Raw genomic sequence first — 25,087 nt, forward strand, 5'->3', positions numbered from 1 at the left:
CTGTTTGATATTCGTACGTGGGACTCACAGGGAAGGGGTCAGAATGGGTCAGATGAATGTGAGTGGCATCAGCCTGGAGGTGGTAGCTAAAGACAGGAGACTGGCTAAGATACTTAATGTGGAGAGACAGGGAAGATGAATAAAAGATTGCATTCTGGGGCCTTCTAAGTCAGGAGGAGGAGAATCCGGCAAACTAGACCACGGGTTGGGAAGATTTTTTATTTTTATAAAAGGCCTGACAATAGGTATTTTTACTCTGAAGGCCACTCCGCCTCACCTGTTGCTACTCAATTCTGCCCCTGTCTCGTGAGAGCGGCCGCTGACAATACTGACACCAGGGGGTGTGTCTGTGTGCCAAGAACACTTCATCTGCAAAGGGAGACGCAGCAGTGATTTGCCAGCTCCGGAGTAGGGAGAAGAAGGAGTAACGCAGGCTGAAAGGAAATCAGCGGGTGGCGGTGCCATAGAAATCAGGAGGCGGCGCCTGAAGATGGAGAGGCGAGTTCGCAGGGCACACTGAGCAGAGTGAAGCGTGAGAATGAAAGGGTTCCAGCCCGCAGGCCTCTGCTGTTTCCCGGATGCACTACTGTTGTCCACAAGGTCCTGGGGATACAGCTCCTTCTGCCTGTGGGGTCCTCCGCCAAAAGCTACCTCCGTTTCCTGAAGGTCCCCTCGTCCTTTAGGCCTTCAGTCAGACCTGACTCCAGTGGCCTTCTGTGGTACACAGAGAAGCAGCCCCCCTCCCGCTAAGGAATTCCCCATTCTAATCCACGGAACCTGTGGATTCGGTGCCTGTTACCTTGCAGATGTGACTGAATTAAAGATCTTAGAAAGGGAGATACTTCTGGGTACTTGGATCAGCCCTATCTAAATCCCAGGTTGAATTGTGTCGTTCAGAATTCACATGTTGAAATCCTAACCCAAAGTAGCTCTGACTGTGACCTTATTTGGAAATAGGGTGATTGCAGATATAATTAGTTCGGACGAGGTCATACTGGAGCGTGGTGGCCCCCTAATCCAGTGGTCGGCAAACTGCGGCTCGCGAGCCACATGCAGCTCTTTGGCCCCTTGAGTGTGGCTCTTCCACAAAATACCATGGCCTGGGCGAGTCTATTTTGAAGAAGTGGCGTTAGAAGAAGTTTAAAAAATTTGGCTCTCAAAAGAAATTTCAATCATTGTACTGTTGATCTTTGGCTCTGTTGACTAATGAGTTTGCTGACCACTGCCCTAATCCAATGTGACTGGTGCCCTCCTAAAAAGGGAAAATGTGGACATGAGCAAACATACGCAGTGAGAATACCATGTGAAGATGGAGGCAGAGGTCCGAGTGATGCTTCTACAAGCCAATGAATGTCAAAGATTGCCAGTTATCCACCGGAAGCCAGGCGAGAGGCCTGGGACACATCCTCCCTCACAGCCTCAGAAGGAGCCCACCCTGCCGACACCTTAACCTCTGGCTTCCAGTCTCCAGAACTGTAACACAACAAATTGCTGTTGCTTAAGCCACCATGTTTGTGACTTTGCTCTTTATCAGTACAGCCTTAGTAACTTCATACACGCTCTTTAAGGTGAAAGAGGGAGGCGGGAGAGGAGGTGACAGTGGCATGAGGGAGCAGGACTCAATCTCTACTTTGGAGATGGAGAAGGCCCTGAGCCAAGGAAGGTGGCTCCAATGAGAATGCCAGCGCCTCGATTTTAGCTCAGTGAGACGCATGTTGGACTTCTGCCCTACAGACCTTCATGACAGTAAATTCACATGATTTTAAGTCACTAAGATCATGGTCATTTATTATAGCAGCCACAGAAAACAAATGCACCACTGGAGTTTCGAATCCTTCACATACACCCCACATACACCCCCAGCACATGGTTAATTCCTGTCGCTCCAGCCAAACGAGGACTAGCTCAAAGACAAGGGCGAGGTGTTATTCATATTCTGGCCTCTAACAGCCCGGAAATCAGTCAATAAATGTAGGTTAATGCATGCAGAATGGATATGCCTCTCCCCACGCTCTTCATTGCGTTTTCTATCTGACCGTAAGCACACTCAACTTTTAACTTTCTGGCCTTGAAGCTCATTTTCTTTGCATTCCTTAATCAATTTTATTAGATTTTATTGGGCTACTGTAAAATGTCCTAAGCTCTTCGGATATTCAATAACAAAAACAACAGAAGGCTTTGAAGACCCAGCAAGAAACAGGACCCATCAGGAAAGTGTCTTTAGCAAAAGGTTGTAATGTGAAATCACTTGAGCTAATTTGCTGCGAATTGGTCCTGAATGGATTGCAGTGGGCAGATCTGAATGGGCAATTCCGCAGGAGTTGAGCTGACTGATCCTTTACCATCTGCAAATGTATTCAGTTCTAAAGATGGCATAATAATAAATTTCATTGTGGTTTATTGAAAATATCTGTTCAACAAATACAGATATATTTAGCCATTGATTTTTTTTTTTTATGTTGGAACTGCAAGTCTAGTTATACATGTCCTTGTGCTAACTATTCCAAAGAATGAATGAGATTCTACTGAACCCTGAGTTAATTATGGAGTCTTTGGGACGCCCTGGATCGCCGACTCAGCAGCAGCGTTGCCACTGAGTTAAAGTGTGTTCGAATCTATCTCTGCCACAAAAGGACCCCTCATTTCAGACAATGGAGAGTGGGCTGACAGTTACAATTACGTCACATCCAACCAGATAAAACCTCCACTGTAACAGTGCTGAGCATCTCCTTGGTGTGGCTGTAACTCAAGCTTAAAGCTATCACATGTGCTCTGCTGTGCTTTATGTTTTCTCTCATTGAGTCCTCCCACAATAAGGTAATCTTGTATGGGGGGAAACCAAGGCTAAGCATGCTGAAAGGACTTGAAAGGACTCATCCAAGGTCATGCAGAAAGTAAACAGTCGTCTGACCCCCTTAGAGGAACTTCCGATGAGAGAGCACTTGCCTCTAATGAAGGGGGAGGGCACAGATCCCAAGAGCAACGATGGGCTCTCGCTCCTACTGTGAATGACTGCACTCTATCAAAGTCACAGGCCCCTGCACTTCAGATTTTGGGGTTGGGGGGCATTTGACAGATCCTCCAGGTCTTGGCAGGTAACTGAAACGGGACCTGAACCCAGAATCCAGGTGTAACCTCACCTGGCTTTCCTTGGGGGCGCACACAGATGGAAGGGTGTGCAAAGAGCTGCAGCACTGCCCACGCGCGAGGAAATCACAGTAAGAAGGGGGCTCAGAGCTGGCCGGGGCGGATTCAGGAAGGACCCTTGGAAACAGCAGGCTCAGACACAACCAGACAGCCAGACAGAAGGAAAGCCACCGGAGCAGAGGAAGCCGCGTGTTTACACCTTACACGCCGTGCAGGGCTCGCCATGTCGTCAGAGGGGAATGGCAGGAACTGAACTGGGTAAAATAAAAGGACTCCAGTGCCAGCTCCGAATTTAAAACTAAAGCCCTCTGGTGGGCCCCTGCACTCTGCCCTCACAGCCCCTTCCTTTCACCCCATGAATTCCTGGTGCCACTGCAACCAGCATTTCTTCCCAGGGGGCGGGGAGGGGTGTGGTGTAAAAAGGTAGTAACACTTACAATACGCTCCATTTCGGCCATTCTGATTTTTAAAGATCATAATGGGGCTGGCGGCAGGAGGGAGTGATTAACCCAAATGGATTAATCACAAATGGTGACATGTTACCCATCAGTGAGAGTCGTGGTTTCCTGGGCCTCTCAGATGACAGAGCAAAGGGCACCCCTATACTTCATCTATGAATAATGTGGCAGGAGGACCCCTGGGGCATGGGTCCAACGGTACAAGGACTCCTGCTGCGAGGCCAGTGCCGAACCCGGAGCCCCAGGACCCAGACCCCCATCCCCGCGGCACTGCTCTCTTGCTGATGACCATGGACAGAGCATGTCCCCCCTCTAACCTCCAGTTTTCTTCCTCCTTTAATGGGAAGGCCTCGCATGGCCTCGGAGGCTCCTTGAGGTGCTGACTATATGATTCTATCACTCTTATTTGGGAAAGTTCATTTATTTGTTATATTAAAATAATAATAGTCCTACACCGGTCGCCTCTTTGGGAGAATGAAACTAGGTAATCACAACATAAAGGGCTTAGATGAGTTCCTGGCACACAGCCAGCACTGATGGATGTTAAATCCACGTCATTCCAAAGGATGATAAACGATAAACCTGTGGGTTTTCAACTCCCCTGCTTTTCTCGATGGGGCGTGATCATCATTTTCAAAGTGCACATTTAAACCAACTTATATTGGGAAGAATAATTCCCTTAAAACAAATTGATCATATGCAACACTCCTTCCAACTATGAGAAACATTTTCAGGTCGCTGCCCACTGCCCTTGAGACAAAGTCCACCCCGCGCCCGCCTCCCCACCCCCGCCCTCACCGCCCCCAGAGTTGCCTCGTGGTCCCTCCATGCTCAGCAAACTGGAGATGCTCCTCGCAGGTACCACGGAGCTTGCACCTTCAATTCCCTCCTGGTCTCTGCGAACATCCCTTTATCGACGAGGGCTCCCCAGATATTGAAATGAAAAAACACATCTTCCCGGTACCCACCCCTCTTTCTCATTGCCCTGACCCTGCTGTATTTGTCAGCCTAGACATTTCATCACCGACTTCCTGCACACGTACCTACTTAGTCATTTATCTCTGTCTCTTGCCCAGAAACATGTACATCTTCTAAGGGCCGGGACTTGTCCACCTCCTTATCTACCGTATCTAAATGCCTGTAGCAATGCTCAGGTCGCAGTCTGCACAACATAAACACAGGCCACGTCAAGAAACCAGATGCTACTCTGCTGCCAGCCACAAAGAGCCATTGTATGGAAAATTGGTGCAACCAGCTCTCTCCAACCCCAGCCGGAATGTAGGTGCAATTCACTGCCTGCCTGAATACCTGCACGTTCAAGTGCTGACGTTTCAACCCTTCAGCCACTTCAAAGGCCCGGGTTCTAACTGAATTGTAGCTTTCGCCTCCCCTTCTGTATTCATTAGTCCCAGCATACACTGCGGCTGGGCCCACCCGGTTATTACGAAAGGGTCTAAAGCTCTCAGGATCTTTCTTTTTCCAAAGGAATTGAAAGAAAATAGCAGAAAGCACCTGCTGGAAAGCGCTCACGGCATTCCTGCAAGCATCCCAGCTCACTGCGAATGGAGGCTGATGAAGATCGACTACCTTTCTGCGGTAGCCATTCATCATACTTACGGTCTCTCTTTTGAACATCAATCTTATACATTTACCAGGAGATGTAATAGTGTAAATATATTATTCATAAACTAGAGTGAATCCCCACTCACCACCATGACCATTCTGACAATAAATCATCGCATGTAAATGTTTATTTTTCTCTGTATTGTTTCTCATGTGGAGACTCAACCACATACAGTACATCGATAAGCAGCGCAAAGAGCAGCAGAAAGAATTCTCCGAGCAGGAGCAGAAACTCATAAAGGGGAACCTGGATTAAATGCACAAACGAGGGAACACAGTTGAGCCGAGATGAGTTTTCCTTTCAGAGCTGCTAAACCATTAAAGAGTCTTTCTTATTGTACCTGTTAGTTGTACAAAAAGCTACCGTTATTCTATGCCACTGAGCATTTTGGGTAAATGCTACACACCTAAGAATTCTCAAATGGTTAGAAGTTAAGTCCATTATTATAACAAGCAGCCAGAAAAGGGTATCTTAAAGTAGATAGCAAATAGGCAGAGTAGATATAAAATCCTGTAGGAGGCCTATAGTTGGCAGAACTGAATTCAGGGTCAATTTCTCAAGTTTCTTATCACTATTAGCAATGATCTTACCACTTTTTCTCATGTGTAAAGAGAAAGGCATGCTATAATGTGTTCTTAGCACAAGATACATAGCAGTTAAGTTAATGCACATGGACATGTAAGGTATAATATAAATATGACAGATCATAAATGCATTTCGGTGCAAGACTATAACAAATCAATAGAGGAACTCTAACTTCATTAGTAACATATTTTGAGAAAGGTTGGAAGGAAACACAACACACCAAGAAGTGAAAATGTTCAGATGAACTGGCTCTACCTCCCTGCGAGACAAGGGGGAATGCGGGGGAACCTGGCACAGAGATAGCTAATTTGCACATTTCCTTTCCTTTTTATAACTCAGGTTGGAGTATAGCAGCCATCACCCATTCAGAACAATACCTTTTTCAACAGCTAGAGTTCACGGGCAGGTGAGAACATCAGATTGAAGTAATCTGACACTCTGCTGGGTGAGACTGATGGGTGGCTCTGGAATCACCTGTATTTAAGGACTTAATGTGGTGACACCTCGGCTTGGGAACTATTCTGTGTCATTGAGTGGAACTGAAGTTTAAGAATCCTTTGGATGAGATCATCTTTCTTTGTATATCTTGATACTTCCAAGAAGAATGCAATCGGTATAAATAGGGCATCCCCTCTGCTTGTTGCCTAATTTCTGTCAATTCTATCAAATAATCCCCCCAGAGAAGCTTACGAATCTCTAGAGGTACAGACATAATTAAAGAAACAGTGAATACAATTTCCAAGGCATTAAAGAAAAAGTTCAGAGAATGGGATTCTTGAGTCCACTACTTACTGTTTCCATGAAGTTGGATGAACAATTTACCTTCTGTGCCACTGGGTTTCTTCAACTGTCCAATGGGCTGTAAACAAAATTAAAAGGTTAGTCGACTCTGAAGTATTATTCTTGGTGATATGACACTACATGACAAGTGATTTGAACAGCGAAGAACGCCATAGACATGACACTAATAATGGCCGGCCTTGTCCATAAACAAGAAGCCAGTAGAGGAGGTATTCGTGGTCATTTAAAATTCCTGGGCCTCAGAGGCACCCTGAGCAAAGTGGAAAGCAACCCAGGCCTGGCTGGCTCTCAGGGAGCTGGAAGGTCACATCACATCCTGTTGCTGAAAGTCCTTTGTAAGCTGTGATGAGTCTGACAGGGTGGTTAGTAGTCCAGTATCTTCTCACAGGCTCTGTTTTAAGAAGTTTGCATCTCCCAGGCCTTTTAAAGCCTGAGTAGCCGATCACAGCTTTGGCTGTCGCTCCGTTCATTACATATTTACTCGTCACCACTCTGTGTAACTCATCAAAAGCAAAACAGGCAGGAGGTAGACCAGAAGTCAATGTTGCTGGGTAGACACACAGAACATTGTCACTTGGAGAAGAAAACAGATGGGAATTAACAGACGAGGTGCCACTTAATTGGCAAGAGATTGGAAATAAAAGCTGAGGCCAGAATTCAAGCCCAAATCTGTCTCCCAAGAATCTGCACTTGGGAAAACATGAAGGCCCACCATATCATATCACTTTCTTTTTTTTTACTCCTCACCCAATGATATTTTTCCATTGACTTTTCGATAGAGTGGAAGAGAGAGGGAAAGACAGAGAGAAACACTAACGTGAGAGAAACCCAGCTACTGGTCGCTCCTGCACGTGCCCCAACCCGGGAGGAGCCTGCAACCGAGGTACATGTTCTTGCCTGGAATCGAACTCGGGACCCTTCGGTCTGCAGGCCAATGCTCTGTCTGCAGAGTCAAACCGGCTAGGGCTCATCTCACCATCTTTTGCAGGCCAGTGAAACAGGAATTTTGGGGGGTGAAAAAGACAGGTTTAGGAAACTTTAGAAATTAAGAGGACCCTGGGAGTAACACAGGGCTGCAGAGCAGCAGATGGTATATTTCCATAGAATAAGGGAGCTGAAAAGCTGCAATAGGTACATTTCCATAGAATGAGGGAGCTGGGAACAGCAAAAGGTCTATATTTACAAAACAAAGGGAAGGAAGCCCTTCATCCAGAAGGAGAAGAAGAAAGCCCAAAGGGAATAGGAAAACAATAAAGAAGGGGAGGTGGGGGAGAACCTCACATGTCCCATGTGACCTTTGAGCTCAGGAGTTACTATAGTAACCAGTCCAAGGGAATAGTGACCAATCAGAGGGGACATCAAGGCACCAAGATCTGCAGCCTTTATAAACCACGGAAACAGGGACTCAGTGGGACTCCTCCCCCTCCCCACGTGGGAGTCCTTTCTGTGGGGCTCTTTCCCTCTCCCCACATGGGAGTCTGTACTTGTTCTTCAATAAATCTCCACCTTTGCTATAGCATCTTCTGTCCATGGATTCATTCTTCGACTCTGGCGGACAAAGAATCTGGGTCCCAGTCCAAAAATTCCGTATCACCCGTAAATGGAAGATCAGAGAGAGAAAGCAACTTGCCCAAGGTCACACAGCTCTGGGTGAGCTGAGACTAAAACCCTAATATCCTGCCCCCATCTCTTACCCGCAGCCAGTATGCCTTCCTGTCACACGTGTTCAGGGTCTAACTGTGACTAAAGCACTGTATCAGGCTGAGGGGCAAGTAGCTCAGATGCAACCCCTGCTCCTGCCTGCTAGTCACTCACAGCCTAGCAGCTTCCATTCAAAAACATGCCTCGTGTGTGCAACTCTGGATGATCTCTTTCAACTATACCTCTTTCTGAATCATTTCTATCCATTTCCAGTGAGTGTGGGTTGGGGGACAGTGAAAGTGAGGGTGAGAGGATGCAATACTTCTGAGGTGGAACCTGGTGATTTGTGATTTTTAAAATTCACAACACCTGATTCTGATACACACTGCCAGGGGAAATAATCACAAATGTGATTCTTTTTACATATGCTCATGCTCTTCTGTACTTCTTTTTTTAAAGAACTTTAAATTGTATTTTTCAATTAAAATTTGCATGCAATATTATTATGTATTCATTTCAGGTGTACAGCACAGTGATTAGACAATCATATACTTTACAAAGCGTTCCCCCCACTATTTCCAGTATCCACCTGGCACCATACGTAGTTATTACAGTACTAGAGGCCCGGCACACAGAATTCGTGCACAGGGACGCCAGGCTGGGGGCTGCGGGTTGGGGACAGCTCCTGCATTGAGCGTCTGGCCCCTGGTGGTCAGTGTGCATCATAATGACTGGTCGTTCTGCCGTTCGGTAGATTTGCATATTACCCTTTTATTATATAGGGTTATTGACTATATTCCCTATGCTGTACTTTATATTTCTGTGACTATTTTGTAACTGCCAATTTGTAGTTCTTAATCCCTTTACGTTTTTCACCCAGTCCCCCAAACACCCTCCCCTCTGACAACCCATCAGTTTGTTCTCTGTGTCTATGAGTCTGCTTTAATTTTGTTTATTTTGTTCTTTCGATTCCACATATCAGTGAAATAATATGGTATTTCTCTGACTTGCTTCACTGAGCATAATACCCTCTAGGTCTATTCACGCTGCTGCAAATGGTAAGATTCCACTCTTTTCTATGGCCTAGTAATATTCTAGTGTAAATGTGTACCACACATTTTTGTACTTATTTCTTATGAATTGGTCTTATATCTTTAGTAAAACCGGGGACTAGGACCAGTTATTATTTTTTTAGTAGATTTTGAAAACAGTTACATGATGTTTGAAAGCTACTTGCCAAGAACCACACTCTGAGTTCATGACGGAAAAGGAGCCAGGACCTCCTAAGTCTGATTAAACCACATCACATAGGTCCACATACAGATTGCATTCAAGGAAAATAGTTTTGCAAGCTTTTGAGACACATGAACATATAAATGAATCATTCAAACATGTCTCATCAAAGCATCTGAATGCTATAGATAGTTTCTAAAACACAAAACATCTCAGCAGCTCCCTCATTAATTTAACGGAGCTCTTACATGCAGTACAAGAGAGTGGTTCATATTTCAACATGAAAAACAATTTCCAGTTGACCTGCGTCTCAGAGCGGAGGACCTCGACGGGTGTCAGTGGGTGAATAAACGAAGGGATGGTGATGAGGAGTGCGTCCTGCTTTTTGGCCGTCGGGCGGAAATGGTCGCTGTTTGGCACTGGGAGGGGCAGGTTTCTGGAAGGAAAACAGCCTGATGAGGCAGACCTTAGTGCATACACTGCGAGTCTAGAAAGAAAACTGGCATTCAGTTAGCATTTACTCTCTGTTGATCTCATGGCAACCCAGTGAGTAGGCAATATGGTGTCCCTTCTATAAATGGGAAAATGGGACTTACGGTGAAAAGAACTTGCCTATTTTATACCAGAAAGTGGCGAGTTTGGGCTTGAATTGACCATTTGTCTGTTTCCAAGGCTCCTGCCATTTAATACTTTGAGGACTCCTGTTTATTCTCTGCCTCTCCCCCTCCCCCGCCCAGGGACTAGGTAGGACAGCACAGCTGGAATGACTGGTTTTGCAGGAAGTTTACCCCAAAGGGGAAAGAAAATCAGAGCTCATTCTCACAATACACACACACACACACACACACACACACACACACACACACACTAGAGGCCCTCAGCCTGGCCTGCGCCCTCTCACAGACCAGGACCCCTCGGGGATGTAGCAGTGCCAAAGCTGAAGTGGCAGGTGGCCAGGGAGGAGCCCCGGCCAGGGATGGGCACAGCTCCACTGCCACTCATCCTGGCCCCACTCTGCCTGCTGCCACCATCCCCCCGCCCCCCTCTCCTCACAGCACTGCTGCAGAGGCTCCTGCCACCAAAGCTACACTTGCCAGCCGCCAGCCATGAGCCCAGCTTCTGGCTGAGGGGCGCTCCCGCTGTGGGAGCGCACTAACCACCGGGGGGGAAGCTCCTGCATTGAGCGTCTGTCCCTTGGTCATCAATGCGCATCAAAGTGACCGGTCGTTCGGTCATAACAATCGCTTAGGCTTTTATATATATAGATAGGAATGATTTCCAAGAGAGAGGGAGAGGAAGAGCTAGATAGAAACATCAATGATGAGATCTGCTGCCTCCTACACATCCCCTACTGGGGATGGAGCTGCAAACCGTACATGTTCCCTGACCAGGAATTGAACATACAATCTCTTGGTTCCTGGGTTGACCTGCAACCACTGAGCCACACCGGCTGGGCCATTCTTACACTTCTTATCTTGTTAATCCAGGCATGAAGAAACTCAACTGGTGAGTAAGGATACTTACTGGTTGATCCTCACCCCCTTCTAGGCAGCAAGCTGTCAGCATTTGCACTGCGATTAGTTGGAGATTATAACTGTACTCTAGTCTTTAAGTGCCTGGCTGTGGCCTATTCAGAGAGATCAAAGGCAGTCTTTGTGGTTGAATGTTGCTTCTAAAAAGTTAAGGGAGTGGCCCCTAATTAAGGAGTGAAACTCCAAGCACCCCAGAAAGAGCTAACAATAATAATGAGACCTTTGATGCTTTCACAGCACTTTCCACGCCTCACACCATTGGTCGAGGGCCTCCCATGTTTCTGGCTCACCAGGGGCACTTCACATGCGCCGTCTCCTGGCTGTACAGGGAGAGGGGCAGGTCGCTATCAGGATGCCTGACTTGCCAACAGTGAGGCTGAGGATGAGACAGAGAGTGGAGTGATGTACCTGCCCTCCTCCCACCCCCTTCAGGGCCCTCCAGTGTGCCAGCTGCCAAGAGCTGCCTACTCTTCCCTACCACTTCCTCGACTCATTTCTAATTCTAGAACCTATTGAAAAAATGCCAGTTCTCAACATCTAAAAACCAAGCGTATGTCTCCCAAGTCTGTTTTGTTTCAACATGATTGGAATCCGTCTGAAGCTGAGAAGTTACCTAGGAACAGTTGGACACATTTCATAGGCAAGATTCCAGGGTGGAAATCAAAGGCAAGTGGCTGTCATGAACGCAGGGAGCTGTGCACAGTCTGGGGAAAACACTGTGCTCCCATCCTCGGAGACCTAAGCCAGATGTGCAGGCGGGGGGAGGGGAAGGGAATCAGCTACTCAAAATAGACAAAATGGAAAACACTAAAAAGCATGCAATGCGTGGTGGCTATCAGAAGAGACTATATATAATACAGGATTGGTTTTAGAGGCACAAAGAACTATCCCAAGCCCCCCAACCTCCACCCCCAAATGTGCTGCCATCCATAAACAGAGCCCCGGGTACAACACAGCCATGTTGTCACAAACAAAACTGAGCTGGCACGATATGGCTCAGCAAGCCACCTGCAACCTCTCTCTCACCGGCTGTGTGGCTGCCTGTGAATCAGAGCCTCTTTCAGCCTTGGTTTCACCATACGTAGCTATATGACCTGCACCGTCTCGTCCATGAGGTTGTTGTGACATTAAAAAGAGGTAATACACAATGACTAATCACCCAAATGAGAAGAGAGCAGGTGAGCTCGTTCTTTTTCCAAGCAGTTCTCCAAGGCCTGCAGTGAGCTGCACTTTTTAAAAGACCTGAATAATTGATGGCACAAACAAGCTCAAAAGAACACGATCCAGGAAGCTAAGGAGACATTGAGAAGATTTTCCTTCTTTTTTTTTGAGAAAAATGTTTCTGGCCTAAGAATAAAGGATTTAAGCTTTGGCATAAGACAAAAGGGAAGAGGGAACAGGCTGGCTCGGGCAGAGGTACTGGGTGAAAATGGGCCAAGAGGAAGCAGAATGACTTGGAGTTCACCCTGTCCCCTGGCCACTGGAATTGATAAAGGAAACTAGATGTTTACCAATCAGAATGTTGCCAAGGAAATCCCCACGTTGTGTGAGATGTTAAGGCCTATCACTTTTAAGTTATCCTGTAAAAAAAAAAAAAAAAAAAAAAAAATTGGAGGGGGGAGGGGGGGCGCGGTGCCCTGACCAGGATTCGAACCAGTGACCTTTTAGTGCATGGGTTGAATCTCAACCCACTGAGCCACATCAGCCAGGGTAGGTTGTCCTCTCATTTTAAGAGCCCACGAAATGCCACAAAGTAAGGTAGGATCAATTTCTAAATGTGTTTATCAGCCACTCAGATAAAAGTTTATGAAAAAAACTCAAGTTTCCATTAAATATATTGTTGGATTAATAATGATCCTTGTGATACTGAGAAAAAGGTTACTTGTATAGGACATAGTATAACAAAGAAAAAAGGCAAGATGTTCAATCATTAACTGGTTGTATCATCTTGGGAAGTTAATTAACCTAATGAGGCCTTGGTCTTCTCATCTCTCAGAGGGGTTGATCATCTCTAAGTCACTCCAGCTCTCACAGTCTCTCTAGGAATCTATTATCAACAAAGGGCAGTTGGACAGAAAGCAGAACTGTTCCTTTGAAAGAAAAAGTTATCTATGAGTTGAAGAAGGGTCACCCTAAATTTGAGGCAACAAAAGGATTATCAAATCCCTCTTGGAAAATAACATCAAAGAATTAGGCATAGGGGGAAAACAAAGAAACTGAGTTAGTGCCCTAAACACCCAGGAGAGCTATGCCCAGAGTCCCTGACAGGAAGGTGAAATAGCTTGTTCTCGATCAAGATATATCTAGATAGCTGTCCCGAGATTTAAACTCAAGTCTTTCTGTCTCCAAGATCCACATATCAGTTCTACTATAAGACAGGAGCAATATTTTAAATAGTCTCTACGCCACAGTAGACCAGTGACTCCCCTTATGGGGAAAGGGGTCCCTGGGAGTGCAAAATGGATAGGGAAGCTGTAGCTCATTGGCAAGACCTGCCTGGACCATGACTGTGCTAAAAACCATTTCCGTGGACAAGTCGCTCTCCTCCCAATCTGATCTGTGAAATGGGAATTGCAATCCTGCCCCTGCTTCCCTAGCAGATTGCAAAGATCAAAGGCGGTAACATTAAATGGAAGAACTGTGTAAGCAGAGAAGCTCCTACAGCTGCCATCAGCCCTCACTAGTCCACAGGCTCCCGACATCACGGAGTGACCACCATTTGTCACAGCCCTCCCCCAGCCTCAGCGCTGCCTGCTTGCGGGTTTGATCATATATACACACATCACTCATCTTCCCCTGCATGTGTGTTCCTTCTTATCTCCTAATGTTCCCAGTCCCCTCCCTTCTCATCAGCTGAACACTTTGATCACCGGCTGCCTTCTTGTGGAGCAGATCTCTGAAATGCATGTATTTGCAAACTGGTTTTACAACCTGAATGACTCTTGCATAATGGCCAAGCATGCCAGAGCAAGCCCGGGGAGAGGGTGCACCTGGGAAGCAGCAGCGGGCAGCAAGACTGTTCTTTGAAACCAGGATGTTGTCCTTGAGTAAATATTCATTTTGGATTTCATTCTCTATTTCAAGAGGTGGGAGGTTAAGCATCAAAGCATTAAAAGATAATTTCATTGGTTACACATCCATAATGATTTCATAATTAATCCAGCGGATGGTTGTTCCTCAAGCTACATGTTCCGAGTAAATGGTAAGGTTTTGATTTTTATTGAGTCCAGCTTCCCTTTACATGGCCTCATTTTGAGGTTTCAGTTGGCTCTTTGCAGACAATATAAATACACGTTGTTATGCCAAAAGGTTGCTGGTTTGATTCCCTGTCAGAGCACATACCTAGGTTGCAGGTTCGATACCCAGTCAGGGCACATATGGGGAGGCAATCGGTCGATGTTTCTCTCTCACATTGATATTTCTCTCTCCCTTCTTCTCCCTCTAAAAATCAATAAACATATCCTTTGGTGAGGATTAAAAAAATACATGTTTCTACCATCAAAGAGTGTCTGCCACATTTACAGGAGCAGCTTTCCTTTCAAACTGTGCCTCCTCTCTCTTCCTCTCTGGAGCCCTGGACCTATGGAATGTTGGCCCACTCCCAGCAGGATCACGCAGGTGAATTGTGAGAGCGGGAAAGTGAGAAAACCAAAGCTTGGCACCGGATCTGCCCTCTTGGGCCGGACACACACTGGGAAGATTAACCTGTTGCAGAGATGAATTCTGGAAGCCCACCGAGGCAAGGAAATGGCAATGTCTGATGTATGTACGCACAGGACATTGGACTACATAGAAGGATGGAGCTCAGCACTAAGCATACAAACGGAAGGGGTCTGTCCCAGCAGAGCCAGCCATTGGTGACAGTTCTGTTTTGGTCTATTGTCCTCCACTGGACACATCATCCTGGCCCTTCACATGCGCACTGCCAACCCTACTCTCTACCAAAAGCTGCCCCGGGAGGATGAACTGTCCCAGTGACTCTTCAAACTCCAAGAGAGCGTGAACCTGGAAAGGCCTTCAGTATGCACACAGTTTAATATTCTCAGGTTGCTGGGCTCCAGAGAGCTCTGCTGGTCTTGCAGAAGCAAGGACCTCGACGCATCCAGCACAGCCGAACGCAGCAGTGGCTGCCTCAGCTCCTTCTGGGGCCTGGTTTCCCAAACCCAGTCTCCCCATGTGAGATGGAAGGCGTTGGTTCAGAGTGGAAAGTGTGGGGACAGGAAACAAGAAGCCTTCCAATGTCCCCCTGAAACAATCCTCGTCATCACCAGAGGCAATTCCCGTACCGTTAAGTCAATCGATACAAATAGAGGCCGTCACTAGAAAAGGTCTCGATATTGCATTATAAAGTCGGGAAACGGCGTCATTTCTCCGTGATCAGGATCTGAGATGAAATCCCAAGAGGACTTTGGCTGGATTGGTATGTAGTTGGCATCCCAAGTCTCTCTTTCATCTGTCACTCAGGATTCGGTCATGGGGGCTTGGGCCCAGCTGGGCGAGAACTCGGGATCGAGGCTTCTTAATGAGTCATCCAGTGTCTCCAGGAGGAATTGGTCAGCACTTGCTCTGCTTTTCTTCTTTTCTTGGGGCAACCAGCTGTCCTCGGACTCCAACCTCAGCCTATCTACTCCTGTGCCCAGCAGAGGCACGGCATCTGCAGAGGGGAGGCGGTGAAAGGAACAAACACTCCATCCACCTTCACACCACAGCTCAGGCCACTGCTCCTGCGGTTTCCTCCACCAGAAACGGTAGACTATTTGTACACGTTTGTGACTTCTAAGCACTTTCGTATCTTTTATCTTATTTCAGTTTCACAACCACCCAGTGAGAACGCAACTCAAACACCTCAAATCTGTCAATGATCAAGTGCTAATGAGACAGGAAAGCCTGGCTTCACATCCCCGGTGTCCACGCCAATGTCCTGACATGCTTGTGACCCCCTCCTAGAAGAGGCCTCTGCTGCATGAATGACCTGATACACAGGATGCATTCGGTCCTAAAGTTCAAAGAACGGGACCTTCGGAGCTACCGTCAGCGCTGCTCTCAGGTCTGACATAGTCCATCCTGTCTTATCCTGAACAGCTGTAAACGTCTTAAACTCAAATAGCCTTTCCTTTAAAAGCTAGTAATCACTAGCTGCCACGAAGGCCGTTCATCATAATTAACTCCTCATTAATGTATAATTAAAATGCCTGTCCCTCCATCACTAGTGAAGAGCCAGAAATAAATGAGGACATGGCTGACGACCCCAAACCTCGAGGATCAGGATTAGGAACCTCTACCTGAAACCTGTCAAAATGCTCTAAGAACTTGATTCGGAGTCTTTTCCAAAAACACAATGGAGAACACTCTATGTGTGTGTGCGTGTGCAGTCTGTTTCCCATGGATGCGGAGACAATAGACAGCTGACAAGAATTTCATAGACTTCAGGATAGTGTCAACCCTATAATGGCTGCAGCCTCGGCTGGTCCTTAGACACCACCTGATCCCGCAGGCGCAGAGCAGAGTCTTGACCAGAGATGTAATTGAGTGGTGAAACTCAGATAGGAGCTCCAGGCTCCACATTCCAAGTCTCATACGCTTTCTGCTCCACTCAGATAACCTTCAGGTGAACTTTGGAAATCAAAGCATTTTTTAACTGAATGTATCTTATCTGTGTGTGAACCCCTTACCTCTCTCCAAATCCTTACCTGTGCCATGACATGCTCTGGAACGCAGGATAATCACAAGGCAGGACAAAGAGGCAGAAGTCTTAAGGGCTTGGGGACATCAATGCGGAACCTCACTGACATGTTTTATATGAATGCAATGCAAATATAAGGCAGCTCAGAAGGTCAGACACACTTGGCAATGACAAACGTGAAAGAGATCTCCCTAGAAGCTTAGGGTCACCCAGCGCAATCAGGAAACCTCCCTAGAGAACAGAACTCAAGAAACGCCATGATGTTGCTCACACGGAAGCCGGGGAAGAGGAAGGGCACAGCACCGGTGCCAGCTGGACCCCAGCAGGATTGCAAGTGACCATCAACAGTGCGGGAGAGTCCGCTCGATCTATCCATGAAGACCAGAATAGGAGCCTACTACTGCTCTGTATTCATCTAGTTCTCTGCACCTTTCCAAACGCCTACAGGTCTGTTCGCATCATGTAATGTTCCAGGCCTCTGGGACTTAGACAAGGCTCTTGTGACTATCGTCTTTGAAACTGTAAGAAGCTTTGGGAAGGAACAAGTTGTGCTGGAAAGAACACTCAACTGGAAGCCAAACCATGGGGTTCGACCTGGGCTGGATCTGGAGCCATCGGTGAACTTCACGCCCTCGTCTCTAAGCCCCCACTCCAGGACTCGGGGTCTGAGTGCGCCGTCAGAGAAGATGCAGGAGAAAGCACAGTCACCTGGCAGGCAACGAGGATGTGCCTGCGGTGCTGACGCTGAGATGCGAGCCTTTCCTAAGACACTGAGGGTGCTCTTCCGCTCTCAAGGCGGCTCGGTTTCCTTTGAAGTGGAGTGCGACAGGAAGAGTGGATCTGGGCTCCGGACACCCGTTTCCGTTCCACCTGGACTACCGTGGACGAGCTCCTTGATGGTTCTGAACCCTACGCCCCCACCTGCACTTCCCCACAGGGAGGCTTTCAGGCACCGAGTGAAATGTCTTGTAAAACATCAGTGCATCATAGACACGCAAGGGATTGTTCCTAACGTCTCCCTGCTCGGTCTTCCTCGCACCCTGGCTGTACCATCTGCGGACATGGCAGGCGGCAGAGAAAACATCTGCTCCCGTCAGCAGCCTGCACACCGCCTGCTTTCTCGCGATCCTGGGCACAGGCAGGGGAGGCGGGAAGAGTGGGGCCCCCTCAGGTCCAGTTCCCTTTGCCAGCCCAGCTGTGTAGCCTGCCTCCCGCTGTAGTGATCGCACATGGCTCTCTCCGAGGCAAACGTGCAGGCTCTTGGCAAACCGGCGCATGGAGAGCTACAATACATACCCCTGCAGAGGTCCTGCCTCTTAGAAGCACATCCTACCAGGAGTTCAGGGACTGACCTTTCATTGTGCCTGAACAAATAAGAACATTCTGGATTTTGTTTTTTAAATATTTACTTGCCTCCCTTTCAAGCCAGATGATACACACAAAAATACCAGGCGTTGGTTTTTACAGGATGCTTTGGGATCGCACCCGATTCCAGGCCATTTTCCCCTCCCGGGCTCCAGCTGTTCCACAGGGCTCCTGCCGTCACAGAATGAAATTGGTATTTAAGATGCGATCCTCTGTCGGCTCAATGCTGGAGAGTGAATCTACTTAAAATTACCATCGAAAGTAATTTTCCCCCCTCATGGATTTCCCATAATTCTCCTGTGGAGGCCCGGCTGGTTTTATTTACCTTCATTTTCAATGCTCTGATAATTTTTAAATAAACTTTCCTTCCTCCACACTACAGTACCCAGACGGACCTTATCAATAAGGTGGAAAGGCATGTAATAAGGGTTATTAATCAATTGAGTCTGTTGTGATTAGCTAATTAATAACAGAAAAGGTACTTGACAAAAAGAGATAGATTTTTAATTTTTAATGCCTTTGAAGGAGTGAGTAGAATTTTAATGGGCCATTCGGCTTCCCGCTGTTGGATTTGGCTGAGTAAAAGGCAAGGCTGCTAGCTACCCACGCTTTCTTGGCAGCACAGCCAGCTGGGACAGACCCGGCCCGGGAACCAGGGGCCCCAGGACTGAGCCACCACCCAGCGCCAGGTCTCTGATACCTCCGGCCCTCAGCTTACCCATCTGTGCTTCAGAAGGTGCCAACCATGGCTAATGCCCCATCATCACACTCCCCTCCAGCTCGAGATGGCTACAAGGCTCCTAGGAGGTGGTTACCTGAAATACATTTGCCACCTAAAGCGTTTTATGTTATCTCCATTTTACTATAATCATTGCTTAACATCACGGGTAACTTTTAAATCATTTATTTTTTATACATACTACGGTATAATATTTTATAGATAAATCCAAAAATAACATCTTTTGGGGAAGAAAAACTGGGGTTTGGGTTCTTTTCTTCTTAAGTTTATAGAGAATAAATTTGTTGCCTACGGGGAAGAGGTCCAGAAGATACAATCCGGAATTTAAAAATAAAAAAGCAGAGAGAGTAGCCTGAGCAAGATACTGAGAGGAGCGGGTCAAAGGGAAGAAGCGAGCAGGAACGTAAGTTCCAGGCAACGGATCTGAACGTTTCAAAAGCAAGCAGGAGCTTTTCTCTGCCAAAGGTTGCGAAAAGATCAAGTAACAACACGTGTCGGAAGTACACATGTGAATTGTATGCCTAGAAGACGGATGCCTTGGGAAGGGTACTGCCCGTTAGCCTGATGTCTGGATGCAGATGTGAGCAGTTGAGTGACCCTAGGAAGCTCTATGGAGACACCAGGCCTGCGCAGGAGGAGGAACCCCCGGCAGCAGGTGGACGAGCAGGTGAGCGGAGGATGAAGGCAGAAAGCTGGCGCCTACTGAAGAGGCCACGAGAGGCACCAGCAGAGAGGAATGCTGAAGGGGAAGGCGCCTCCCTTAGGGGCTGCGATAAGGGGACAGTAAACAAGAGAGGAGCCCAGAGGAGAATTTTAAGGACAGAGACAGGACAGACCGAAAAGCGGCTGACTCCCAGCTTTCAATGAAAGGAAGAAAGCGCTTTCCCAGGGTAACCCATAGAAAAGCAGGACTTAGCCACCCCACCCATGCTTTTTTAATAAATATATATTTTTATTGATTTCAGAGAGGAAGGGAGAGAGAGAGAGAATCATCAATGATGAGAGAGAATCATTGATTGGCTGCCTCCTGCACGCCCCACACTGGAGATCGAGCCCACAACCCAGGCAAATGCCCTGACTGGGAATCGAACCACGACCTCCTGGTTCATAGGTCAATGCTCAACCACTGAGCCACGGCGGCCAGGTGCCCCCGCCCCAGGCTTTTATAACTTTTGTTGTGAAGAGCGTATAGAACACACATTAAAGGATCACTCAGGTGACCCCTACCATGCCGGCCCCTTAGAAGCCCTCCAGAGGCCTCTTCCCTTCGCCTGTTGTATGTTTATTTTTGTTTGCTTTCTCATTTCCTTTGGGTTGAAGATATATCTGTAATTTCATTTTCTTGACCCACAGTGTTTCTGAATATATCACTTTGAATAGGATATTTAGTGGTTACCCGAGGTATTACAACATACATACATAGCTATGAGAGTCTGGTATTGACATTTTAGCACCTCAAGTCAAAATACATTTTTCTAAATGCCTGTGCGTTCTATGGCTGTGACAAGCAAAATGAAAAGGAACCTAATAAAGTACGCTCAAATTGAATGGTGATGACATGCTCAATAGAGAGAAGTGTGATCCTTACAACCGTCTGATTAGATAACTAATTATAATTAGTAATGCTATCTGGTTTAGCGCATCTCAATATGATTAAGATAGTAGCTGGTCAAAGCTGTCCAGTTACACCTGGGCAAGTGAGGTAAGTGGGACTGAAATGTTAGTAGAAATTAAGTGTAGATGGAGATGAAGCCTCCCTCGCCATCTCTCCAGTCTGCCTTGATCTCTCCCACTTCTGAATCCTCATGATACTGTCACACAGAGAAGAACTAAAATTACCTGGGTACCTGGACTCCAATCATGACTACCTACGAGCAGGGCAACCTAAAGCAGGCTATGTAACCTCTCTCAGCATCAAATACATCTTAGATTGGGCTGCCATGAGGATTGAATGAGATCATGTATGTACGCCACTGAGCAGAAGTGGCTGCCATATGGTGATCTCTCAATAACTAGCAGCGATTAATACCACCTGATCTTCCCTATTTTCCCCACTGCGTTCCACATGCTTGCACATCTGTGGTGATCGGAGCTTCCTCTAGCCACCTGGAACCCAGTGCTGTGTCCCAAGCTGGACTGAAGTCGTGGGTAGACTCCTATGGACTGACTGGGTCCGTTTTCAGTTCCTCTGGTGTGTTACGCAGAGCCAACATAATAAATATGTGCAGAGGAAAGGCAGAGGGGGAGGAAAAGAGGAAACGAGAAGAAAACAGATGAAAAGAGGTGAACATTTGAAAGTTACAGGAGAAATGTCCACCAGGGACATTTCGGATGATCCAAGATCTGGGTTGAGGTCTGTGCAGAGGCTCATACACAGCTATGCCAGCCCCTCACCACCCCTTGTCACAATACATGCCTTTGCAATATGGCCTCCTCTTCAGCATACTCTCTTGAACAACCACACAGGACTTCGGATGATTGTGGACAATGGTTTTCTGTGTAGTTTTTAACAGTAACAGAGGCACATGTGATAAACTATAAAATGATGAAATAGAGGCATCATTGTCTGCCCTAAAGTTTACAGCTCTAATGCACCACCTTACGATGGGACTTAAAAAACAAACACATCTTTCCTTCAGATTTGAAAGCTAATGTATTTTGAATTTATCTGATACCACATAAGAGCAATTTCAATTTTCATTTTGAACTAGTTTCTTGGACCTGCAAGCTAAGTAAGCAATGTTTAAGATAAGCCCCTGTGGACAGTGGTGAGAGACACAGCTTCGGGAGGCAGACAGACCTGTGCTGAAATCCTGCCTCTGCTCTGGACTAATTCTGTGGCGTGAAAGATGAGAAGGCCGGCCCGCTAGCTGGGTGGTGCTGAGGCTCACATGGATAATGTATGACTTGTTTAGGCGGGGCCTGGCATGTTATAAGCATCCAGTAAAGAGTAACGATTGTTCTGCCACCAAAATTATCAATTATAGTGAAAGCATTCAGATAAATGGTGCTAAAGGCGCGCTTAAACAGGAATCGTAACAAAAATAAAATACTAAGACGGTTGTTGGAATGGGAGCTCCGGGAGGCAGGGCTATTTGTCTGCTTCCTTCGCTGCTTCATCTGCTGAGCGAGAGCAGCCTGACACACAGCATGAATATTTGTCGAATTAACGAATAATGAGCTCTACCAAACTCCATTCCCACCGAGGACCCTCCGGAATTGGGACACCACCACGGTGGCCATTTCTCGCCCCCATCCTCCCAGCATGCTCTGTGCTGGGGCACCGAGCCCTCCTGTTGTGGTTGTGAAGAGACCACACTTGACACAGAGATTCCTTTCCAGGCAGAGCTCTCCGGTCAAGGACCGCTGATGTCTCTGCAGTCACCTAAACGGAAACAAGTTCAGTCCTTCTGGATCGAAAGCGCTGAGTGCCCAGAGCGAAGGAGAAAGGGTGTCTGGCTCAGGTCTCAGGTCTCAGGCCTGCCCTTCACTAGCTCTGCGGTCCAGAGGGCACCACCACCGCCACCAGTGAACTCAGAGGTGGATGTGTGGTCTAGGCCAGTGGTCGGCAAACTGCAGCTCGCGAGCCACATGTGGCTCTTTGGCCCCTTGAGTGTGGCTCTTCCACAAAATACCACGGCCTGGGCAAGTCTATTTTGAAGAAGTGGCGTTAGAAGAAGTTTAAGTTTAAAACATTTGGCTCTCAAAAGAAATTTCAATCGTTGTCCTGTTGATCTTTGGCTCTGTGACTAATGAGTTTGCCGACCACTGGTAGGGAGTCGGAGATCTATCCAGTCAACAAGGAAATAAAGATAGGAATGGGAATCGGGCTCCTTCTCACTAAATGGAAGGAAGCCCTGACTTGGCTACACCACAAGGTTCCAGCAAAGATCAAATAGAAGCACTGGAAAAGGAACGCTAGGCAAAAATGTTTTTTCTTTGTCCAGGAAAACACTACTTTATGCCTGCAGTCGCTGCAGCTTATTGTCAAGATTTTTTTTTAAATGATTGAAAAGGAAGAGTGAAATATCTGGACAGCTAGTACAGAAGCAAACTTAAAAAAAAAAATTGCTGCTATTAATGACAAAAAAGGTTTTAAAACTTATTTCCTTGCAGAATACTCTCTTAGGAACATACTTTTAAAATTAGGTTGTTGCAGCAGCTGTTTTGTGTGTTTGTTTTTTTTTATATGGGGGACCTAAAATATAAAATATGCCAAAAAATCTCTCTGCTCCCTTCTTAACCTAGAGTGAAGGAACAAAAATGGCGATGGGAGAAGAGAGGGTTTTGTCTGGAAGGACTACTGGCATAGACTATTCCTATTCATCTTTTTGTCTCAAAACAAGAAAAAAAAAAGGGGGTTCATTGAGTTCAAAATACCTTGTGCCATCTGCGGAAAACTAGCTGGAAAATATGCTGAGTTCAGAAAATAACAAATACTCAGCAGACCAACAGGGCGGGTCCTCCTCCCTAATCTCCCCCGTCAGAGAACAGTGCCTCCTGCCCTCAAGGTTGCCTGGCCCAACAGATGCGACAAAAGTGTAACAAATGCTCAAAAACACTGAGATTGGCTTTTTCCGAAGAAGAAAAGCAGAAATCAAAGCTTGGCCCGGTGCGAGCAGCCTGTCTCAGGGAAAAACAACAAAACCAGGACAGCCTGGGACTATTCCGAAGGCCCGGAATGTCAGGGGAGAGGGTGGCGGGCTGGGCCGTATAAGATACAAGCACGTTCATCCCAGTTCTCAACAGTGATTTCCCCCGGGGAGTGGGAATTAGGCTACGCGGGGATTTGCTCCCCACATGTGCCAAATCTGTAACAAACCACACGTTTTTGTAACAGGACTAGCAAGTAAACATCTTAGAGTTCAAAAATGTACCCCAATGATACGGAGGAGATTTTAGGAGCAAATTCTCTCTTTTATCAATTTTAAAAACACTTCGTCTCTTTAGCCCACAGATTGATTTCTTGAAGCTACTACTTCCTAAACAAACCCCCTGCCCTCCGGCCCCCACTGTAGCTCCTCCAAGAATCGGCTAGGCTTCGTGAGAGTTTTCCCAGGAATGATTTCAACATTACCTAACTGTGTAGGCAACACTCCGCCGCCATCTGCTTCTAATGAAGATGGTAATGATGAAGATCACAGCCTTGTGGGTGAAGACGCCATGCAAGGGCACATGTGTTGACAGTCTGTGCCTATTCATTTAGGTCACAGCTCTGGCAGGATGAGAGACGTGTTTGAACGTCATGATGCATCTGCTTTTTAAGGATTTCTATTTCCCTCCTCGAAGTGTTGGTTTGGCTCCCAATGTCCGATCCCACCCCTGTATCCCTCCCACACACATGTCAACTGGGTTTAACCCTTGAATGTGATTTCAAAGAGCTGCTAGTCAATGGGGATCCATGTAACAGCTTTATTAATTGTAGAAAATGCTTAAGAACCACCAATGCAGGGTTTCTTAATAAAGGTGGTTTGGAGACTACTACTTGGGCCTTCGAACAGGTGGGAACCACACACACACACACACACACACACACACACACACACACACACACACACTTCACCCCATTTGTGGTAATGGGACCCGAAGGCAGCCTTTATCAGATTTTTCCCATCTGCTCAGCTCAGGAGCTGAAGGCTGCACTGGGCCAGTGGGTGGGCGTGGTTTTATGACACTGAAACAGGAAGCAGAAAGGAATTCACTTCCCTTTTACGGATCCACAAGACAAGCAAAGAAAGAGAGAAGCAGGACTCTCAGCAACTGGCTTAGTGCGGCCCCAAGAAAACTACTAGAGAGAATGTGAATTCGCTCCCGGCAAGGTCCCCACTCACGGGGAAGGGAGCAGAGTCCTGGCCCAGGAAGAGAAGGTTGACGCCTCTCTCGCTTCTTCCCCACTTTTGCCCACGTTTGTTTTCTCCGGACCCATTGTGTCCAGAGGGGAAGACTCTGGTCAGCGGGAGCATTGCTTTACTCGGGTGAAAGGTTACCAGGGCACTGAGGGTCCTGCTTCGGCCTCTGAGCACAGCCCCGCAGCCGCCCCTCCCATGGCCTGGGCCTCTGCTCTTGTCCCCAGAGGCCCTGGGAAAGAGTCAGGCAGGACATCCGTTACCTTGGCATCACAGACAAGCTGCATCCTTAGCCAAAAACCCTTCCTTCTCCAGTTCTCTCGCTCACTGCACGGCAGGCCCACCCACACCATCCAAGTATCACCTCACAAGATACACAATCCGCGGTGACATAAAATGCCTCAAACGTGACTGTGGATCTCCTCTCATTGTT

The sequence above is a fragment of the Eptesicus fuscus genome, chromosome 16, assembly GCF_027574615.1.
Source record: "Eptesicus fuscus isolate TK198812 chromosome 16, DD_ASM_mEF_20220401, whole genome shotgun sequence".
NCBI classification, from domain to species: Eukaryota; Metazoa; Chordata; class Mammalia; order Chiroptera; family Vespertilionidae; genus Eptesicus; species Eptesicus fuscus.